At 40.5% G+C, this 21151-nt stretch overlaps 1 protein-coding gene across 2 annotated transcripts in view; it reads right to left on the bottom strand.

Moving 5' to 3' along the window:
* The window catches only part of CRADD (CASP2 and RIPK1 domain containing adaptor with death domain), a 373889-nt gene that overhangs the window by 178750 nt on the left and 173988 nt on the right, over positions 1-21151 (bottom strand). The window contains exon 3 of one of the 2 annotated variants that reach the window (XR_010108940.1): positions 13323-13446. The exons of the other annotated variant lie outside the window; for it this stretch is intronic. The gene's annotated coding sequence lies outside the window, so the exon portion shown is untranslated. The remainder of the gene's footprint in view (positions 1-13322; positions 13447-21151) is intronic. 2 annotated transcript variants of the gene reach the window in all.

Genomic DNA, 21151 nt, shown 5'->3' with positions numbered 1-21151 from the left:
CAGAATAGAGAACTCAGAAACAAATACACACACCTAGGATGAAAACACTTTTTGACAAAGGTGCCAAGAATATACACTGGGGAAAAGATAGTCTCTTCAACAAATGGTGTTAGGAAAACTGGATATCCATATGAAGAAGAGTGAAACTAGACCCCTATCTCTCACCATATACAAAAATCAAATAAAAATGGATTCAAGACTTAAATCTAAGACCTTGAACTATGTTTTGTACTACAAGAAAACATTGGCAAAAATCTCCAGAACATTGGCCTGGGCAAAAATTTATTGAGCAATACCCCACAAGCAAAGGCAACCAAAGTAAACAGGTACAAATGATACCACATCAAGTTAAAGAGCTTCTGCACAGCAAATGAGACAGTTAACAACATGAAGAGACAACCCAGAGAATGGGAGAAAATATTTGCAAACTACCCATCTGACAAGGGATTAATAAGAATATATAAGGATTCCAACTGTATAGGAAAAATCTAATAATTCATTCAAAAAATGGGCAAAAGACTTGAATAGACATTTCTCAACAGAAAATGTACAAGTGGCAAACAGGCATATGAAAAGGTGCTCAACATTATTGATCATCAGAGAAATACAAATTTAAACTACAATGAGATATCATCTCATCCCAGTTAAAATGGCTTATATCCAAAAGACAAGCAATAACAAATGTTGGCCAGTATGTAGAGAAAAGGGAACACTCATACACTGTTGGTGGGGATGTGAATTAGTACAACCACTATGGAGAATAGTTTGGAGGTTCCTCAAAAGCTAAAAATTGAGTTACCATATGATCCATCAATCCCACTGCTAGGTATATACCCAAAAGAAAGAAAATACATACATCAAAGAGATATCTGCACTCCTATGTTTGCTGCAGCACTGTCTTCAATAGCTAAGATTTCTAAGCAACTTAAGTGTCCATCAACAGATGAATGGATAAAGAAAATGTGGTACATATACACAATGGAGTACTATTCAGCAATGAAAAGTAATGCAAATCCAATCATTTGCAACATGGATGGAACCACATATCATTATGAAGTGAAATAAGCCAGACACAGGAAGACAAACATTGCATGTTCTCACTTATTTGTGGGTTCTAAAAATCAAAACAATTAAACTCCTGGACATAGAGAGTAGAAGGATGGTAACCAGAGGCTGGGAAGGTCGTGGGGAGCTGCGGGAGAGGTGAAGGATAGTTAATGGACACAAAAATAACAGTTAGAAAGAATGAATAAGACCTATTATTTGATAGCAAAACAGGGTGACTATAGTCAATAATAACTTAATTGTATATTTTTAAATAACTTAAAGAATAATCAGATTGTTTGTAACTCAAAAGATAAAGCCTTGAGGGGATGAATACCCCATTACCTACCTATATACCTATACCTACTATGTACCCACAAAATTTTTAAAGAAGTTTCCATTTAATGTGAGGCAAGATAAACAAAGATTCACATTTATTTAAAAAATTATAGGAGAGCATGGATAAGATGACAGGGAGTCATTAGTAGAGAAACACCCACTATATCACTTGACTAGCCTAAGTAAATAAATAAATATTAAGTCGTTAGGTTAAAATTTAAAACCCAATAATTCTGGGCCCACTATGTGCCAAGCAAGAATACTCAAAGAGAGGTACATCCCATTAAAAATTCTGAATTTCTGACTTGTTTGCTTTTACATTTATAGTGTATCTGTTGTATATGGCATGTAGTTGGGTCTTGTCTTTTCATCTGTTTGAAAACTTCTGTGCTCCCGTTTTGCTTATGTCACAGTTACCAGACTCCTTTTAATTGTTGTCCACTATCATCTCCATTTCACAATAGCTTTAGACATGGTGTTCTCCATTTTCTCTTCCAAATAATCAGCCCCCTGAGGCAGATATGTGGGGTTGATCCTATGGCCTGCCTTTCTCTCTGGGAAGAACCCCCGTGCCACTCAAAAGGAGTTTGGGGTTAGGACCTGCTTTTCCCGGGGTGACATCCCCACTCTGTAACGGGCTTTGAGGAGGAGTGGCAGTCCCTGGTCTTCTTGGCTTGCCCATCTCAGCCTGAAACCTCCACCCTATGAGTTGGCTGGGGTGTAGGTGTTTGGAGCCCCAGTACTCTTGGCTGCTGCAGTTGGGGCAGAGCTTCCACCCTACTGGTGGTGGTGCATGATGGCGGAAGCAAGACCTGTTCCTCTTGGCCATCTCTACCAGGAATAGAGCTCCTGCATCACGGGGCTGGGATGGACAAAAAAATGTCAGTAGCCTGCCTTCTGAGGGTAAAACTGTAGCCTCAGACTGGGAACTTAAGGGAGAGGAAGGTCCCGTCCTCATTTTCTTAGTTGCACATTCGCAGGGTAGAGCTTCCATAACACAGACCTGAGGAGAGGTGAGGAAATGGAATGAGCAAGTCATGGTTCAAGTGCCACAGACTGTCAGTGTTCTTACCAATATTTAGCAGATTTTCTTGAATAAATGCTTCTCCATGTGTTGTTATGTCGTATGTCTTTAGGACAATTTCCAGAGACTTGGAATGATTTTTTAAAAAATACTTTTCACCAGTTAAATTGCTGTTTTGCTTGGGAGAGGGCCTGGGAAGTCCTGCTCCCACCTCTAAATCATTCATTATTTCTGATGAATCATTTTCAGTGACTCTTATCTTTATTTCCACATATTAAATGTGTCTTTTATCGGGCTGTTTTAAAGATTTTTTTTCTTTATCCTTGGTTTTCAGCCATTTGACAATTATGTGCCTAGATATGAATTTCTATTTTTTTCTGTTTGAGGTATACTGGGCTTCTTAGATTCATAAACTGATAATATTCTCCAAATTTGGAAAATTTTCAGCCAAGTCTCCTTAAATATTTTTTGCCTCATTAATTCTCTTTTCTCCTGAATAACACAGATGTTAGATTGCTTAGTATTTCCCTATTGGTAAGGAAGGCTCTGTTAATTTCTTTTCAAATATTCTTCTCCTTTAGTTGGTGATTTTTGTTGGCTTTTCTTCAAGTTCTCTGATCTTTCCTTCTGTTGTTTTCAAACTGATGTTGATCCCATCCATCATTTTTTCAGGTATTGTATTTTTCATTTCAGATACTGCATTTTTCAGTTCTGAGATTGCATTTTTTTAGTTCTGATTTCCATTTGGTTCTTTTTCAGCATTTTCATCTCTTTCCTGAAATCCTCATGTCTCCACAAATTACACCTATTGTTTCCTGTAAATTCTGTAACATATTTACAATAGTAATTTTAAAGTCCTTATATGCTAATTCCAATACGTGCTTTGTTTGTGGGTATCCTTTTATTTTCTGGAGTTTCTCTCTTTTTATTATTGTCATATATTTCTGCTTCTTTGCATGTCTGGTAATTTTTATTGTATGCTGGACAATGTAGAAACTCTAAATTCTGTCATTTTCATCAGATGAGTATTTGGTTTTGTTCTAGTAGGCAGGTAAATTTCTTGTGGATAACCTTAATCCTGTGTAGGCTTGTTTCTAGGCTTTGTTAAGCTAGTTATATTTTATTTTTGCTCTTACTCCTAGGATACAACTCTGAGTTTTGGGATATGATCCTTATATCTAGGGCATGATGCTTCTGGTATACTGATGGAATTCAAGACACGTTTATCAAGCCCCACTAATTTGGTGAGATTTTAACTTCAAACTGTATCTCTCCAGTACTAGGCAGCTGCTGAAATCCCTGCTCAGCCTTCCAGCTGATGTTTTCTGCTATGCTCTTTGGAGTCTTGCCCTGTACATTTGTGGTTAAAGAGTCAGCCAAGGTTTTGAGAGGATTTTGTACATAATTCTGGGACCTCCCTGTTCTATTACTCCTAACCTCCTGGGATCCCCCCACAACCCACTTCAATTTCCAGTTGCTCTGGCAGCCCTGTACTCAAGCCTCTAATTCTTTAGTTGAAAAAGTCTACTTTTTCTGCAGGTGGTGGATGTCTGCAGGTGAAAAACCAGTTCAATATGTATAATATCTCCTCCAGTCTGTGCCTATTTTTGGTCCTTCTTGTATGTGTGTGTGTGGGTGTGTGTGCGCACGAGAGAGAGAGAGGGAGAGGGAGAGAGAGAGAGGGAGAGAGAGAGAGAGAAGAATGAGTTCATAATCAGTGGAAGGTTTAGTCTGATACAAACTACTCTGCCATTACTCAAAACTGGAAGCCTTTATATTTTTTAAACATTAATGAAATTATACCATATATTCTATTTTATAACATTTTGGTAAAGTTGAACAACATATTTTAGATATCATTGTATACATATATTTTAATTGACTTTATGTCTTTTGCCTGATATATGGTGTTCCAAGTATTCAATAATAAGGCTGTAAAACAAAGATAAATTATAAATGGAGTTATAGGTTATGAATTAGGTCTCTTTCAATGTTCTTTGAGAGATACTAAATTAGTTTCTTTTGAATGAATCTCCTTATAAGAGTGGACCACAAAAGACTAGTTATATTTGAGTCTGTAGCACCATGAATTGAAATAATCCTCTATAATGAACATTTTGGTTGTGTTCAATTTTCGTTATTACAAGCAATGATGCAAGAACATCCTTGTACATTACTTTTCAGTCTTTCCTATAGGATTACTTGTAGGAGTTGAAATGTTGAGTCAAACTAAATCCACATTTATAATTTTAATAAATAATTACCAATTACTACTTAATAAGTCTATACTCCCCAACGGTAAATTAAATTGCCTATTTCTTCATAATTTTAATGATATTGGATGTTTTCAACTTTAAATCTCTTCCCCATAAACACAAACATGCTCATAGCATTTTATAAAAGTGAAATTGTCAAGTCCTCTTTTGCTGTTCTTAATCTTGATTCTGAACTATTTTAAATTTCTCTTTCTAATTTCCTAACATTGTGGCTCAGTCTTAGAATAGGAAAATCAATTTTGTCTCCGGACTCCCCACTCAAAAACAATTTGGATTCTATGTCCAGGCATGTTGCTTCTGACTATACTGATGAAGCATCATTCCCAGTTCAAGCTGGTCCAGGGCTTTATTTCCTAGTGTTCTTCTACCATGGGTATTCACAATTTACCTCATTCCTTTCACATTCCCTCATTTACTTTTGAAATTTACTGCAATCTCTAAAATAGACAGTTTTATCTTTGTAAATTAGGTCACTACAATTTCAGTTGAACCATATCCCTGTAATAACTGGTTCAAAAGTATTTTGTCAGTAAGAAATATTCTAATATGCCTCAAGAATTACTGCTGTAGCTTCCTTAACTTCCTTACTTAAAAAAAGTAGTCATTAAGAGAGCAAATTACATATTGGAACATTTTATCAGTAAAATATATATGTTGATCTTGGACTTCCAAGTTTAAAAAATATATATATATATGTCAAATACAACTTAAAGATAGCAGATATTAAACACACATGTTTTCCTGTACTTTTTATGGATCCCCACTAACTAACATACAGGAAGGAAACCGAAGGAGTAAAGGAGAATTGGAGGGAAAATGAAAGCCATAAAATGTTGTGAGTTAGAAAACAGAAAGAGGAAAGACAACTGACCTAGCAGGTCTAGGACAGCTATGTCCTAAGTGAGCAAGCTAAGTAGTAGCCCATTTTCTAAAATAGAACCACAAAGCCTCAAGAATTAGAAGTAGCAGGGGTTTATGATTTGGGAGTAAAGGGGAAGACAAAAGTCTAGGAGTCAGACAGACACAAATACAAATCCTCCCTGCTCCCCAGCCCAAATTCTAATGCTTACTTTGTGTGATCAGAAAATTAACCCCTCTTTCCCTCAGCAGAAATTTGTGGTTTAGAGACAGCAAAAACAGAAGGTCTCTGAAGTGTGGGATACATGGCACAGCTGAAGGCAGCAATCATTTTGAAAGCATGAGGACTAAATACTAAATGTTGAAGCCCTCTGCCACAGCTCATGGCCCTCTTCCATCACTAGGTTCCCAGAAAACTGTGCAGGATCTTAGAAGATTCTTCTCTGAAAACATCTGACAAGCCAAAAGAAAAGATCTAAAGACGCTGATATTAGGATTATCCAACAAACAGCTCAGCCTGATAATCCTACAAGTGAGCTAATGGTCTTGAAGCCCCACCCACAATACAGAGTCTCATTCAGCTTTTTAGGCCCCAATTTTAAATATAAATGAACAGCCAATGATCACCTTTTAAAGAAAGCCTCTAACATGAAAGGCAGAGACTAAAAACAAAGAGATTAAAGTAATTTAGAGAAAACAGAAATTAGATAAGAAGACAAAAACTATCAGAGAGCTAAGAGAATATATTGTAAACATGAAGCAACAGGATGCTATTTTCAAATAGCACATTCATACAACAAAAGAGTCTTAGCAATTAAAAACATTATGTTATAAATTAAAAATCCAGTAAGAAGGTTGGAAGTGAAATTTGATTAAACCTTTCAAAAGACAACAAAATGATAAAAAATAAGAGAGAAAGGGTAAGGAAATTTAAGGATCAAGCCAGGAAGTCCAATATCCAAACACTATGAGTCATAGAAAGAGATAAAAAGAAAACAGAGTAAATGAAATCATCAAAAAATAATTTAAGAAAATTTCAAACTGAAAGTCATTGTGAGATAAAAGTTCCTATCAAGTGTCCAGCAAAATGAATAAAACATATTAGTCAAAACATATCATTGTGAAATTTAAGAACATTGGAATCAAAGAAAAAATTCTAAAGCTTCTAGAGAGTGAAAAATTGGTTAGACTCTAATAAAAAATCAGAATGACCATTAATCTTCTCAATGATGCTAGAAACTAGAAGTAATTCTGCAGAAAAATGAATTTTATAGAATTTTATACCCAGCCAAGCTATCAAATAAAATAAAGTCTTTTTCAGACATATAAGCTCTCAAACATCTGTGGGTTCCACATCCCCAGATTCAACCAACTGTGAATCAAAAATATTCTGAAAAAAATAACAATACAACAATAACAATAATACAAAGAAAAAACAAGACAGTATAACAACTGTTTACATAGCAAACATTGTATTAGGTATTGTAAGTAACCTAGAGAAGATTTAAAGTATACAGGAGGATAGCCTGGCATGGTAACTCACATAATTCCAGCACTTTCAGAGGCCCAGATGGGAGGATTGCTTGAGTTCAAGACTAGCCTGGGCAACATAGTCATCTCTACAAAAAATTTTTAAAAATCAGCCAGGCATGGCGGCATGCACCTGTAGTCCTAGCTCCGAGGGAGGCTGAGGCAGAAGGATCCCCTGAGCCGAGGAGGTTGAGGCTACAGTGACCTGGGATCACTCCACTATACTCTAGCTTGGGCATCAGGGTGAGATCCTGTCTCAAAATAAATAAATAAAGTATACAAGAGGATGTGGTAGGTTATATGCCAATACTACATCATTTTATACCAGGGACTAGAGCATCCATAGGTATTGCTTTCTGCAGAGGTCTTGGAACAAGTCTGCCATGGATACCAAGGGAGGACTGTACCAGTATGCAGTTCCTGTGCAGCCTGTAACTAGTCAGGGGTTGGGGGAGTGGGGAAGGTGATACATGGGGCATCACCCTAGGCTATCAGTTATGAAAAGCTTTTCTGTGCTACCCATAGCAAGACCTCCTCACTGGAGCTTGGGATGTTTTACTTTAGCATCTACTGCTACTCCTGGGAACAGCTGAGCACCAAGGATGTGAGTGTTGGAACATTCTGGTCTAGGATTTGTTGATTCACTCTTTCAGCAAACATTGCAAACCTGAGTAAAAGCCAGGCACCACTCATTCATTTGTTTATTCATCATCAAATATTTCTATATTTATTCCATGCCTGACACTGTTCTAAGCACTCAACAAATACTCTCTCATTGCCTCCTTATAACGGTGTTATGAGGTTGGTTCTATGATTATCTGTCTTTCAGAGGTAAGGAGAGTGAAGCACAGAGAAGTTACATAACTTGCATAAGAAACATGTGTAAGATTTTTTGACTCAGTGACAGTAGCATTTACAGTTCTCCATCACTTGCCCCGTACTGAGGGGTACACATACGTTTTTGTGTTTCCTTCATTCACTGAGACCTTCGTTAATCATGACTTCGTGTGCCAGACACTTCATTAGGAAAGAAGAGGACACAAGACACAGGTGGGCCCTCAGAGAGCTACATTTCAAGGAGGCAAATGCCAAGTGACCCTCACTTTTATCCTTGACTTCAGAACCAGCAAAGAGAATTGACTCAGGTCAAGAATGCTGTCATTGTCATTGGGATAGACTACTTTAAATAAAATAAATGATGTTTATGGGACATTAAACATGTGACCTTTGCCCTTATATGGCTCATGCTAAGGAGTCTATGTGGTGTACTTGCGCAGACCTTCCTGGTTCAGAAGAGAAAATGTGTGTGAGGCTAATATTCCCATCAAAATCCAACAGGAGCCTGGGCACGGTGGCTCATGTCTGTAATCCCAGCACTTCAGGAGGCTGAGGATGGAGGACCCCTTAAGGCCAGGAGTTCAAGATCAGCCTAAGCAGTATAGTGAAATCTCATCTCTACAAAAAATAGAAAAATGAGCCAGGCGTGGTGACACACACCTGTAATCCTTGACACTTGGGAGGTGAAGTGGGAGGATTGCTTGAGCCTGGGACTTTGAGGCTATGGTAAGCTATGACTGTGCCTGCCTGGGGAATAGAGCAACACCTTGTCTCTATATAAAAATAAATAAATACATAAATAAAATCTAACTGGGTATGTGGCCCTAGCTGCAGTGTTTCCCGACTTCATGTGTGTATCATTAATTAAGAATAGTTTGTATTAGGTGTTAGGCATTTATTTTTATGTGTACTGTAAAATATATAAATAACATTGACCCATCATTTCAAGTATACTGCTGTTTGGAATAAATAAAAAAAATTTAAGTGAATTAATTCAAAGAAATATATTAAACTAATAATGGCATAGGTGGTGCTTTAGATATTGAAAATTAGCAAAGTGGTACTCATGTGAAGCATACAGCAGTGCTTATTGGGGGTGTTACTGGTATTTTGGGTGGGGCAACTCTTCATTCTGTAGGATTATCCCCAGCCCCTGCCCATCACATGGCAGTAATGCTACCCCTAACCCCCGCTAATGTGTGATGACAGCTTCACACACACACACACACACACACACACACACACACACACAAATGCCTCCACACATTTTCAAAGGCCACATAGTAGAGGCCTGGGGGCATTTAGTATCACCTCTGACTGGGAACTATTGCTAAACAGAAGCTAAAGACTTGTCAGATGCCCCACTGGAAAAACAAACAAGCTACGTTCGGGTATTTTTGAAGTAGAATGAAGGGAAGATAAAACTCAAGTTCAATTACCAAGCGGCTTAGTTGGGGAGACACCACAGTAAGCAAATGAGAACCGAAATGAGAAGATAGCAAAGGGATAAGAAGTCCTGGCAAGCGTGGGGACAGACCGCAGAGGCCTGGGGCTATAGACAGAACTTTCCTGGCTCGGGGCTGCTGTTATAGGGCAAGACCAGTTCCTTCCTGCTTGTCTTACAGGTGCCACCTGGCATCTGACAACGACCAGAGACAATGCCCACTGCCTCTTGAGGAACAGGCAATACAACCACTGCTTGAACAGAAATGCAGCATGATATCAAGCCAGGGGATATTTTGCAAGGATACAAGTCATATAATAAAAAATGTGACCGATTTATTAATCATTAAAGAAGGAAAAGAAGGTTCCAGAAAACCACGGGTCTCTTTCCATGTGCTTCATAATATGCTGCTAACAGTAAACATGAATTGTTGGAGGAGGAGAATAAATCAATGTTTTTTGCATACCACTCAAGATACTGTTCATACCTTTTTAAAAATCTTGGTTATTACTGGCTCCTTTGACCCAGTAGTTTTCCCATTACACCCCAAGGTTGAGTGTTCTCTACCTCAATGTGTCTGTGGGACAAATCTTTCCAAAGATGTTAATAGGTGGTGTCATGGAAGAGAGGTTTTCAATGTCAAATAAGTTTGGGAAATACCACACATTTCTGATTTGGAGATTCACAGTTCACACTGGCACTTTAAAAGTGTTGAGATTTCTTTTGTTTTCTTGGTAGTCTAAAGGGTGAAACCCAAACTCTTGGCCTGGTTTTAAAAATTAGCTGACTCACCCCACCTTACATAACAGATGTAATTTTCATGAGAGGCAGACTCACAACAAAGGCTCCTCCTAGGCATCCTAACCATCTTCACTTCTGGGCCCTCTCTCACCTTCCCCTTCCCCTAGCACACCTTTCCCAGGCTTTCCACTTACTCCATACTCCTGTCAAGCCCCAGCTCAAGATTCATCTCCTTAACTCCTATTCCCTACAGCGAACTTTCTTTCTACTGTGAAACTGTATCTATACAAGGTGGTGTCATGTCATTTTGATTACTTCAATGTTGCCTTGGAATTATCCTCGGGGTGTATGATAAAGGTAGTTTGTAAGCAGCTTTGCCTATTTTTAACTTCTCATGGGAGCCTATTATTGCACCATGGACCTTGTAGAAAAAAATACTGCTGGAAACATTTCCTGGTGGACGTGCTGATGGCTAGCTTTGTTCCTTTGTAAGACCACTTAGATTCTCTGTGGAGAAGGAAAGAGGTTTAATGGATTCACAGTTCCACATGGCTGAGGAGGCCTCATAAAGGCATGGTGGAAGGCAAAGGAGAAACAAAGGTTCTCTTACATGGTGGCAGGTAAGAGAGCTTGTGCAGGAGAACTCCCATTAATGCAACCATCAGATCTCATGAAACTTACTCACTACCACGAGAAAAGTATGGGGGAAACCGACCCCATGATTCAGGGATCTCTACCTGGCCTTGCCCTTGACACCTGGGGATTATTACAATTCAAGGTGAGATTTGGGTCGGGACACAGCCAAACCATATCACCCTGTCTTCAAAAAAGAAAGAAAATGAAATAAAATATATTCAGAACCTGACCACTGCTCACCACCTCAATGCACAAGCTATGTTCCCCTGGAAGCTGAGTCTGGGATGGAGCTGAGTGGGTGGGGAGTTCATTAGGGGGTACTCTTGGAATCAATGCCTGTGGAAAGGAAGAAGTTGGGCTGTGATGTAGTCACAAGGAAGGCCTGAGCGGACTCCTTGAGGAGCTCTGAACTGGGATGACCCTTAGGAGTTGTCCTGAGTTGAGGTTCAGGGCCAGGCCTTTGTAGCCCTCACTAACAAGCCTCCAGGCAGGGGAAGTGTCACTGGGCAAGACAACTGTCTTTAGCAGAGGCAATACTTGAAGAGGGCTGACAGCCAAAGGCCATTAGCTGGAGCTTCCTGGCTGCTGGAGGAATAAATGTTTAATTCCCGAAGGAGACCTAAGCATCCTCCACCACACTTCACTATGGCCATCTTGATTGGAGCCCCCATCTTCTCAAGAGCAGTGCAACAGCTCCTCACTGGTCTGCCTGCTTCAATCCTCTTATCACACAAGCTAGGGTAATCCTTTGAAAATATGTTAGATGGTGTCCCATCTCTGCTCAAAGCCATCATGTCAGTACTTTCCTGCCTCAACCTGAGTAACATCCAAAGTCATCACAGTCGTCTGTACCACCCTGCAGCCTCTGCTCCCTCAGCTCTCAGGCCTCAGCCACTACCCTTCCCCTCTTTACAACGGCACTCTAGAGACTCTGAACTCCTCGCCGTTCTTTGAAAATCTTGGCCAAGTTCTGTTAAAAGATAAATTTATGCATATTAAAATGTCATGAGTTTATTTGAGCTTTAAATGATTCAGGAATCGGGCAGCACCAGACCACAAGCAGCCCGGCGCTCCGAGGGGAGGAGAGGAGGGGGCTTTTATAAGGTGCTCATGGAAGCAAGACAAAGAAAATATTTGGTTAAAGCAGAAAGTCCCTGGTGAGAGGTCAGTTTCTGATTGGTAAAGTCTCTAGTTAGAAGTTAGCTGGCAGTTTCTGATTGGTTACGCTGGTTTCATTTTACTGTTTACATTGAGTTGGTTTTCCATTTGCTTAGGTAGCAACCAAAGGTGCTGAAGGTGACTCATGTAAATGTCCTCCTGATTAATTATTTTAACAGTTCCCATCTCAGGGTTTTCCCATTTTACTGTTCCCTCTGCCCAAAATGTTCTTTCAGGCCTCACCACGGCTCCCTCCCTCGGGTTTTTACTCCTGTCACCTTCTTGTGGGGGTCTTCTCTGGCTGACCTTTTGGAAACAGTACTACTCCTTTGCCTGGCTCTTCCTGCCCTTTGCTGCATTCTCTTTCTCCATAGCAAGGGGCTCAAGGGGAGAAATTACAGACTGTCACATTGACTGCTATATCCCCACCACCTATATTCATGCCTGGCACATGGCAGGTGCTCAAAAAGTACACTTTGAATGAATTTCTATAAGCTACAGAAAAAGGTTCCATGATTGGTCCAAATTGAAAATTGGTCCATGATTCTCTAGGAAAGTAAAAGGAGCTGTGTTTCCTTTCCTGTTGTTTAGCTTTGGTCAGACAGGCCATTTGTTTTTCTTTACTCAAATTAAATACGGAGTTAGCTTAAGTACCTCTTATTGAACAAGCAAACAGTTAAGATGTCAGAATTCTGATATCTCATACCTAAACCTTATAAAAACTTTTTTTTTTTTTCAAATTTGCGTTGGCCTCTTAAAAGTTGAAGAATTTTCACACTGTTAAACTTCCTCCAAGGCTTTTGTTCCCTAAAAGTAGTGATGGTTAACAAACCCCCTACATGAGCCAAATACAGTGGCTAATGTCTGTAATACCAGTACTATGGGAGACCAAGGCAGGAGGATGGCTTGAGCCCAGGAGCTCGAGATCAGCCTGGGCAACACGGGGAGACCCCATCTCTACAAAAAAAAAAAAAAAAAAAAAAATTAGCTGGTCGGGGTGGTGCACCTGTAGTTCTGTAGTCTCAGCTACTTGAGAGGCTGAAGTAGATCACTTGAGCCCGAGAGGCTGAGGTTGCAGTGAGCCATGATTACACCACTGCACTCCAGCTGGGGAGACAGAGTGAGACCCTGTCTCTTAAAAAAAAAGGGAGAGAGAAAGAAATCTCCCACCCTTTTGTGTTTCAAAAGAAACAGCCATCCCCACAAAGGACAACCCAGCCCTGGAATATTCTGTGATAAGACCCACCTTCATCCTTCCTCAAGGCTCCCATGAGGATTCATGAGAGACCAGGACCCCTGCCTTTCCTTTGAGTTATTCTTCATTAATAAATGTTCTCCCTATTGCAAGGGCATGAATAAAATCATATCCTTAATTGTCCAGTGCATTTTGTCTTTCACAGTTTGATGCCAAGACTTGGATATAATTGGACCTCACCTTCCAATTCCCAGTTACTCCACACAGGTAACGAGGCCTTAGGTCATCTCTAAGTTGCTCAGTGGGATGGGGTAGAAAATTGGTGATTCCCTTCCTCCCCATCATAAGGATCATGGCCAACACCCTATAACAAAAGACAAGTTAATCAGAAAAAAAGTAACAAATGTATTTGATTATAGCTTTTTAAAAAACAATTTAAAACAATTTCATTTTAAAAAATGAAAGCACTTACATTAACCCTAAAAATATAAATATAGCAAACAGGTAACTGGGTGTGTTAAACACTCATCTGCACACACAATCAGGCATTTATGGAAGCATATGCCCCACTGTGCATGTAAAGACAGGTTTCATTTGCACTTTATTGCTTCAAACAATGAACAGCCTATTTGATCATAGTTTTACATGACAGGTGAGCCTTCAGAACGAAGACCCAGAGACTCAGGAGAAGCTCTCTGATTTTATGCTTAGGTTTGATGAAGCAGGGACAGTCATGAGGAAATGTGATAGGACAAAAAAGGCTATGATCTAATGGAAATAGACTGCTTGGGGAAACCTACAAGGCCTGGCTGTTCAGATCCTTCTTGGCCTCTCCATGCAGCATTCCTTCCTCCCAGGTATGGGGTAGGACCCCTCTAGGATGAGGGTCTTAGTTTCTTAATGGCCAAGTGTTACACAGAAGAATGGTGGAAGGTTAGAATAATATTTCTAGGTTTTATGGCTGGCTTTGGGGAACAGGAGTTCTAGTTTCTATGACCCAGCTTGGGGAAGAGGGATTACAGTTTCTATGGCTTATCTCCGGGGAGAATGAGGGGTGAGAGACAGAGCGGGCAACAGAAGGTCAGAGAGAGACTTTGCTTCTGAGGCTGCTTTGGAGGCTTTCATTTTGGGGTATTGTTTTCTGAGTCCCAACAGTGGCAATGATGTTCATTTTCAACAAAAGGGAGGACTGACAATGTTGAACTTAATCTAAGTCTTGTACTCTAAAAAGCAGAGATGTTAAGAAATCTGCCCTTTTGGGTTGTAGGAACTGGCTAACTGCCAAGGACCACACAGGCTTTGCATACTCTGAAGTAAGACCCACCTCCGTCCTTCGTCATGCTCCCATAAGACTCTCTTTGTCTCCATAAAAGCCAGGCTCATTCTTTTCTTTGAGATATTTCTTACTAATGAATGTCCTCCTATGGCAACAGCCTGAATAAAAATCATATCCTAATTTACCGGTGTATTTTGTCTTTCACACTTTCATAAAGAGGGGATTTGTGTTGGGAGGGTTTATTTATAGCCTTAAAGTGTCTGTTGGGAAATCAGCAGCTGACAATAATGAGTGACAAAAGAGCTCTTGACAATAGATAACAGACAGCCAAAGGGTCTGCTCCCTCAGCAGAAAACCAGCATGAAGCTCAGTTTCAGAGCAGGGAATAATTATTACTTCCAGAGGCTGACAGAAACTTGATTCAAGCAGATGGTTGGACAAAAATATATTGTTGGAAGTAATTTCCCAGCATAAAAAATAAATGTCACTTTATACAATTTGTCCATGAAATCAACTATCTCCAATGTGCTAGCCACAAAAGACTCAGTCCTTCTCTGTCTGGGGGCTCTGGTTGTAAAGAGATGATGTGGAGGCAGAAGTCCCTGGAAGATGGAGACTGTCATACATCACTTGTCTACAAGCTCTTGCTCCCCCTCTTGCCATGTGATCTCTGAACAGCGAGCTCCCCTTGGCCTTCTTCCATCATAAGTGGAAGTAGCCCAAGGCTTTCACCACATGCCCAGTCTTTAGTCAGCAGAATCGTGAGCCAAATAAACCCTTTGTCTTTATAAATTACCCAGCCTCAGGTATTCCCATGTAGCAACACTAAATGGACAAAGATAAACCACTACCTACTATTTATATTCAAAGAAATATTCCTAGACAGACACCCTCATTCTTGGCCAGGGCACATACCAGGAGCACCAAATTCATCAGCAGTCTGTAACTGGGCTTACTTAAAGCATTTGTAGGCATTTGTTGTCCTCAAATTAGCAACAGGCTGATGAGTCGTGCTGAAGACCTTGATATTGGCCAAGTCCTCACAAAATAGATTCATCTTCTAGAAGCTGACAAGTAGGAGGTTATATGTCACCAAAAGAAAGACTAGTAACTACTTGATCAAATCCAATCCGTTTTATACTTCCTCCAAATATTCTCCATTAAGAATGTAATTTGACATCAAAAACAGCCCTGCTTAGAGATAGAATATGAAAATGAAATGGAAACTTTATGAGTATTGCCAAGATGTTGGGTTTTTTTTTTACTTTTTAAGTGCTCAAACCTGGATTTCATAGCCTATGCTTTGAATTAACAATAGCTATCAGAATTATTGCCATATATTTTGCATAAGTTTAATAGACAAGGCTTAATTGGCTCACTGAACTGTGTCTTTGTGAGACTTTAATTTTCCTGTAAGAACACTAAATGCCAACAAGATAGAATCCCTGTTCTTCTAAGCTTTGTTTATAGTTCCAAGAAGTAAACAGGCAGTTATTACATTAAAAAACATCCCCTGTATGCCAGCAACATCTAATTTGAATATGTGGGAGTTTTAGAGGAAAAGGGATAGGGATGTCATAAAAAAGAACCCCAAAATAAGCCTAATACCTAAAACTTGAAGCCTGATCTTGATCCCACTGTGGATTAACAAACCACATGTTTCTCAATGTCACTGTCATCTTGATGTATAGGATATTTGCCACTTAGTTTCTATGTATAGGATATTTGCCACTTAGTTTCTAAATTGCTCTGAGATCACATTTTGGAGGCATATTTATCTTGCATACCCATGGCAAGGAGAGCCATTTGTCAAACTGGATGTAAAATAAGTTAAATGGGATTCTGCTGCCCATACACATTAAGGCCTCCCAAAGAGACCAACATGCTAACTTGGGCAGGACTTACAAAAGCTCAGTTGAAGTATTACCTCCTCTGTGGCCAACTTAATTGCTCCCTCTGTGCTTGCCATAGTTGCTGGTGGTTATAGCTGTCTCCCCAGTAGGCTGAGATCCTGAGAGCAGAGACTATGGCTTATTCATCTTTGTATCTCTGGTAACTTGCATAGTGTTTTGCAATCAGCAAGAATTTGCTCAAAGACTGTAGTTATTCATTTAATGGTAGCCAACTGTTAGATGAGAATCCACCCCAACTCTGAGTATGCTCTGAAGTGTGCCACAGTTCACAGCCACTTATCTTTAGAGTCCTGATAAAGATATTGAGAGACTATGCAGTTTCTATTTCTATACCACAAACATCTGCAGGAGGTGATTCTACCCTCACACTTCTCAGAGCCCTGGGAGGGTGAAGAAGATTAGAAAAACTGGGCCGGGCGCAGTGGCTCACGCCTGTAATCCCAGCACTTTGGGAGGCTGAGGCAGGTGGATCACGAGGTCAAGAGATTGAGACCATCCTGGCCAATATGGTGAAACCCCGTCTCTACTACAAATGCAAAAATTAGCTGGGCGTGGTGGCACCCACCTGTAGTCGGGAGGCTGAGGCAGGAGAATCACTTGAAACAGGGAGGTGGAGATTGCAGTGAGCCAAGATCATGCCACAGCACTCCAGCCTGGCGACAGAGCAAGACTCCGTCTCAAAAAAGAAAAAGAAAAAGAAAAACTCTGATAGCCAAAAGAATTCAACTCAATGGTTTAACAAAACATCTTTGCCAGGCACTGTTCTAAGCATGTTATACCTTTCATCTCATGGAATCCTCACTGTGACCATAGGTGGGTACTGTTATTTGTTTGCATTTTACATGTGGGGAAACTGGCACCCAAAGGTGGAGTAACTTGCCCAAGTGACAGAGCCTTAGATACAGCCTTATTATTTCCCATACCTCTCACTTCCCAAGAAGCCAGGCAAATGGATCATTTCTCCTCTGCATTCCCATAGACTCGATACTCAGGCGCAGGCTTGATTGCATTGTGTTGTAATTAGAGCTTCATGTCTGTCTCACTGGTCAAACAGTGAGTTCCTGGAGAAGAGGAACTGTGTATTTATTAGTAATCTTTTCACCTCCCTGCTTAGCGGAGTGACTGGTGTGCAGTAGCCTCTGCTTGAGAGTTTGCTGAATAACTGAATGAGGTGAGGCTCTGTCCAAAGCTGCCACACCTGGAGAACTCCCCAGAGAAAGGGATGAAGACAGACTCATCCTGCTGCCTCAGGGCTGTGTGTGTGTGTCTGTGTGTCCAACAGCAACTTTCACAGTGGGCCACCGAAGTTAATTTTTTTTTAAGACGGAGTTTTGCTCTGTCTCCGAGACTCGAGTGAAGTGGCGCGCGATCTTGGCTCGCTGCAACCTCCACCTCCTGGGTTCAAGCAATTCTCCTGCCTCAGCCTCCCGAGTAGCTGAAATTACAGGCACTGGCCATCACATCTGGTTAATTTTTATATTTTTAGTAGAGACGGGGTTTCACAATGTTCCCCAGGCTGGTCTCGAACTCCTGGAGCTCAAGTGATCCGCCCGCCTCAGCCTCCCAAAGCGCTGGGATTATAGGCGTGAGCCACCACATCCATCCCTAAAATATTTGTTAAAAGTTTTTAAAAAGTATTAAAAAGTCAAAATAGTTTTTAAAAATATGTTATTAATACTTTAAGCCTGGCAATTCCACTTCTAGGAGATTATGCTAAGCATCATCATGGCTGTATGTCTGGAGGCCATAAACATAAACGTGTGTGGCTGAGCAGGTAGTGAGCAGGTGGAAGGAGCTGGGCAAAGGATGTGCATTCTGTGGGGTGGGGGATGTGAAGGACCGTGGCATGCTAGAAAAGGCTTGCCTGTTATTGTGATTCAAGGACAGGGATCCAGAGTAGCCAAAGATTGTTTTTCAATAGGGCCCAGAAATCTCAATTTAAAAATATTGGCTGTGGTGGATTGCAAGAAACGGACCCAAATTATTCCGCTCCTCTCTCCATGCCTTTTGGTAGAGCCCTCCCGCACTGACTCTGAGCTGGCACATGACTGGCTTTGGCCAGAAATGTCAGCAAAAGGGATGCAAACAGAGGCTTGAAGGGTGTTTCCACATGGCGGCTTGCCTTCTTGCTGTCCGGGGAACCCCTGCCACTACTACCAAGTAAAGAAGACAGGGTAACCTGACAGATAAAAGGCGTGTGACCTAGACACAAATGACCCATTGCCCCAGGAAATAGCCTGCTACTTTCCAGACACATGAGTGAGGCCGCCCTAGAGCATCCTGCCTCAGCCAACCCACCAGCTGACCACAGATACATGAGAGAGCCCAGCAGAAATCAGCTGAGCTGGCTCAGATCGGAAGAGCAAGCCCAGCCAGCTCACAGAATTGTGGGCTAAATTTTAAGCCAATACATTTGTTGTTTTAAGCCATTACATCTTGGGGGTAGTTTGCTATATAAAAAAGCTAATTGAGAACAAAATGAAAATATGTTTGGCGCTAAACAAAGCAGGGATCCAGTTCATTGTAACATATGATGAATGTAAAGATTTAACCACAAACACTCCCTTCCTTGCATCACTGTTTATAACAATGAAAAGGCAAAACCGACCTAAAGATCCACGCAGGGAAGTGGTTAAGACATGACGGTGCATCCACACACTGGAAAGCTATGCACCATTGAAAATGACGGCAGCGAATAGTGGCAACACGTAGACTATCAACCCTTCATAAGCGTGCCATCACATTTTGATCAACAGGTAAAATTCATTTGCCCTCCCAGAACACGTACTCTTGTGGAAATGGAACACGAAGTTGATTGGATCATCAGGCAGTGTAGAGGCCATCTTGCTGTTAGGAAGAGATAAAATCTCAGAATAAAGCCCAGACTGTGCTAAACTTTGCTTTTTGAGGATATAAGAGTGCATAGAGGGGAGCCGTAAACAGCTCTACTGTTTGGAACATGGTTCCAAACGGGGATGGAGCAAAAAGTGGGACAATGGTTTTGAGAGTGAAAGACATTGCTATATTTATTGTCATCTTTTTAGTAGCTAAGTGTCCTTCTATCTCTTCAAACATGCCACCAAAAATTATAGGACTCGAAAGTGTGTTGTGAACACAAAGGATATTGAAATCATTGGCACAGAGACATAATGACACAGAAAGACAGTTTGATGTTATATAAAAGATGCCACTTGTAAAGCAGCAGGTACAATATAATCCCATTCTTGTAATAAAATTGAAAACTTAATTTAGTTAATTTTAAGCCATGAATATAAAGATCATTTGGAGTACGCCATTGAGGAATATTAAAAAGATGCATCATTTTAATTACACATTTTAGTCTCTCTAAATAGTCCCACATCGACAAAAAAAATAAGTGTATTATCAGTTGGAAAATATAACACTTTCTATAAGGAAATGCAGAGAAAATCCTATTCTTTTTATGAAAAGGATATGCAGGCAGAGAAAACGAATTGGAGGACAGGGATAAAAATTGGGATGTACAGTGCTTAGATGGGAGTAGGGGTAATTCTTATTTTTCTTCATCTTATTGTGTTTTTTTTCAAACTGCCATAATAAACATGTACTTCATATTGAAAAAATTAATAAAAGTTATAGTTTTAAAAACATGAAGGGCCACACTCATGCATGCATATGCACATACATACACACACACACACACACACACACACACACACTCCAACCCAACCCAAAGTGGTGCAAGACTATATATTCATATACTTTCTGTCAGTGCCTGCAAATGCTCTTGCCACCTCGCTGCATTCATTCAGTTTTCTTGGGGATAAACAGTCTCTGAAATTGTAGAATCTTCTCCCATACAAACACAGGAAATCCCTGCAGGCTCTTCACCTCCCCAGTTCTGTTAGGAGGTAGGCAGCTGCTATGTAGCATTATTCTTCATGGCCAGAGGTAGTACCAAGATAGGGATTCAGCTGCTCTGTTCTTCCACTCTGCAAATCTTCTGCAAGCACGTGAGCAGGCCAGGGAGGGGCTGCCGCCATTTGGTGGTGAAGACACTCTGCTTGTGAAGGGCAACAAGTCAGAGGTCTCTAAGGGCCCCCTCGGCCCTGTCTGTCTGGCCCATCGTGGGCTTGTTCTTCACTAATTGTCTCTCACTGCTGACAGAGCCCACGAGTGTCTTTATGCATGACAGATTCCTTGCAAATGGTGAATGGCGGAAAGATGACCCAGCTAATCATCAGACCTGCTTCTAAAATGCCATCTAGTCAGACGCAGCAGAGCCCAGCTCTACTCACTCATCCATGAATGTGACTCTGAGCTGTGAGAACAAAAGCCAAAGCAACTCTCTATTAGGAAACCCAGGGGGAAGACAGCAATGTAATAAGTCCCAGGTTCAAAATGACAAGTGATTCACTGAAGATGCCACAGCAGTACAGTCTATCACTGGGCACAGTGATATGGCCAAAAGCATGAGAATTTTACAAGATAATGAATTATTGGCTGGGCTACAAAATGAAAAATTTGAACTGATAAGGCCAGTAGACTGTCCTTTTGAACCGAATTCACTGGAAGAATAAACTGTGGCATAGCAGCTCTTTTTTAGTAACAGGAATACGGTTACAAGATGCCTGAAAGGATGTTATCCACACACTGTTGTCATCTTTTTAAGCACCCACTTCGTGCTCAATTCTACCATTCTATAAACTTATTCTTGGAATGGAGAGAAATAAAAAACATGATTTTTTTCTCCCTTTTGAAAAATCCTGAGTTATGTTAGAATTAGGAAACAGATTGCGTAATTATTAAGAAGGATAGATCACAGACTGGCCCCATTGTAAAGTTTATAAAATCAAATCCCATTTTAAAGCTTAGTAAGAAATGTGGCAATAGTAGCTCCT

Source organism: Pan paniscus, chromosome 10 (genome assembly GCF_029289425.2).
Source record: "Pan paniscus chromosome 10, NHGRI_mPanPan1-v2.0_pri, whole genome shotgun sequence".
NCBI classification, from domain to species: Eukaryota; Metazoa; Chordata; class Mammalia; order Primates; family Hominidae; genus Pan; species Pan paniscus.
Note: the sequence above shows the minus strand (reverse complement) of the source record. Positions and strands in the feature narration are given on the sequence as shown.